The following is a 2,586-nucleotide window of genomic DNA, read 5'->3' on the forward strand; positions in this document are numbered from 1 at the left end:
CCGTCCTCTACCCTTCTGTTACCTTCCTCCCCACCACTGCCCCCCCCACCACCTACCCACACACGCACAAGACTCCCCGAAGCAGCACTGCACGTAGATGAATTGGAATCAGTGTTAGGGAACTGAGTCTATGTCCTGTCTGTGTCCCCTGTGGCCATGAGCTCTGAGGGGCAGGACTCGGCTTTTCTTGCTCACCCCTGTGCCCAGCTCAGTGCCTGCCCACCACTGGCCCTCAACTGGCCCATCTCCCCCGCCACTGGGCCCCCTCCTAATTTCTACCCCTGGGGCCCATTTCAGGGAACAGGAGGTAAGAAAACGAAACGAAACAAAACTCTCTGTTTCCCCATCTGCAAAAAAGCGGGGAGTAATACTCCCAGTGTTTCGAAGGTTAGAGTTCACGTGCTCAGCCCCTGGCACAAAGCGGACATCCACTGAACAGCCGCTCCCCCTTTGCCTGTGGGCTTCAGACCCCAAAGACAGAGTTTGTGGGTCAGAGAAACTTTCTTTGGTCATTTGGGGTGGTTGGGGAGAAAAGGGCCCCTCTTCTTGGACACAACCCTTTTCAATTCTCTTGAGGGCTCAGGGAGGTCAATATTATGCCCACTTTACAGATGAGGCTCAGAGGAGCAAAGAGACCTGCCCACAGACACGCAGTCAGACTGACTGGTGCCCCCCGACCCTCCACAGATGGAAGTCCATTGATGGTTTAGCCCTGTGGGTGTGCAGGTGTGTAGACAGCCAGTGTCTCAATATTGGGACACTGATCTCAAATTGTGCCTTGGTCTTGTATGACCTGGACCCCTCCACTTCTGAACCAGGAGGGGCCTGGGTGAGCTGTCCCCTAGGGACCACAGTGGTCAGCGTGCTACCCTGAGCCTTCTTTGTGAAGGCAGAGAAACAGACACGGTGACCCTGAGGTCCCTGCCTAACTGAGGCTCCAGGTGCTTTCCAGAAGCCACCATGGGGAGGAAGCGACTAGTGACGCCTGCATGTCCCAGCCCCACCCTGGGGCCACACATCCGCAGGACCTGGGAATCCATCTTCTCTCATCATCATTTTTAGAACAGTGCATCTGCCTGGGGCTAGTCTGCCCTGGATTTCTTGCCTGAGCCCCAGAGGTTTCTAAAACCTTCACAACCCTGTGCCAGTGGGCTCCCCTTCCCCCCAACCTGCAACGGAACCACAGGCTCAACTAAGAATCCAGAACCCTGGTTCAGAGTGGAAGCCTGGCTCTGAGCCCCCGGTGTGATTATGCTGCTCAGTCATTTGCTGGATGCCCTCAGCCAGGTCACAGCCCCTGCCTGTGTAACGTGACCTTCCCAGGGAGGAAAGGGCTGGGGTGCCCATTCAGAGAGAACTGATGGGTAAGTAGAGTCCAGAAGCCCAGTCCCGAGGCCCCCTGTTACAGGGATGGACACCAACAGCCCCAGAGGGGCTGGGCCTCGACCAGGGTGACCCGGCTGGTAAATAGCGAGCTGGGCTTCAAGCCCCAGAGTCACAGGTCCCACTGGGGCTCAAGGCCTTAGACGGCTCTGGGATATGGACCCCAAAGCCATCTCCTCCCACCCAGGGAAGCTCTGAGCTTGGCAAGCTGGGCTTCTCACCAGGTGTCTCGGTGCCACAGGCAGAACCAGCTCCCCATCTCCGCTGCCCTCCGCAGTCCAGAGAAGAGCCGATGTGACACTGGAAGGGCAGGGAGCTGAAATCCCCGCCCTTGGGGGACAGGATGAAGCCAGCCCCCTACCTGAGCCCCTAGACAGAGAGACAACAGCAGGAATACCACCACTGCGCAGAGCTCCCTGCTGCCGGGCTCTTCATACCTGTTAACCTCCCTAAGTGTGCCAGGCAGCTGTGAGAGTGAGGCATCGTCGTCACCCCTTGTCACACGTACAGAGACAGGGACAGTGAGGTCCAGGCTTGCCTGCGGTCACACAGCCGGTCGGTGGCACCGCTGGGGACCGGATTTAACCACAATGTTACGCAGCTTGCCACTAGTCCCATGACTGCGGCCCAATCAGCTCCCCTGCTTTCTGCCTCTCTTCCCTCCTCTGCAAAGTGGGGACAATGGCTGGAACGAGCCCAAAGGGCTACGATGAGGATGGAGCCCCACGCTAGAGTTTTTCTGGCCTTTAGCTGGTTCTTACACCAATAAAACGTGAAGCTGAGGCTGGCGATTGTGTCTCCTTAGCCACTTTCTCTGGGCTGGCTGTTGGGGACCAGAGAGGCATCAGCCCTGGGCCTCATCCAGATGCTTCGTGTGGGGGTGGTAAAAAGACCAGCCACCAAAAGTTGAGGAAGCAGCAGCTTGACCCCATGTCTGGGGTAGGCAGCAGGGAAGACTTCATGGAGGAGGAGTCCCCCCCGTGGATTTCAGGGTCAGAGTATTTTTCCGGCTGCAGAGCGGGGAGACATTCCAGGCGAGCAGGCAGGCAATCTGGAGGCATGGGTGGGAGTCACGTGCTAGAGGGGAGCAGAGGATGGCATGAAAGGGGGTCAGGGCCAGATTACAGAGCACTTCAAACAGGAGACTCAACATCTGGGGCTCAACCCCCTGACACTGTGAGCCCTTGGAGGTCTGAAAACAGA

This window comes from Bison bison, unplaced genomic scaffold (genome assembly GCF_000754665.1).
Source record: "Bison bison bison isolate TAMUID 2011002044 unplaced genomic scaffold, Bison_UMD1.0 scf7180017864516, whole genome shotgun sequence".
Taxonomy (NCBI): Eukaryota; Metazoa; Chordata; class Mammalia; order Artiodactyla; family Bovidae; genus Bison; species Bison bison.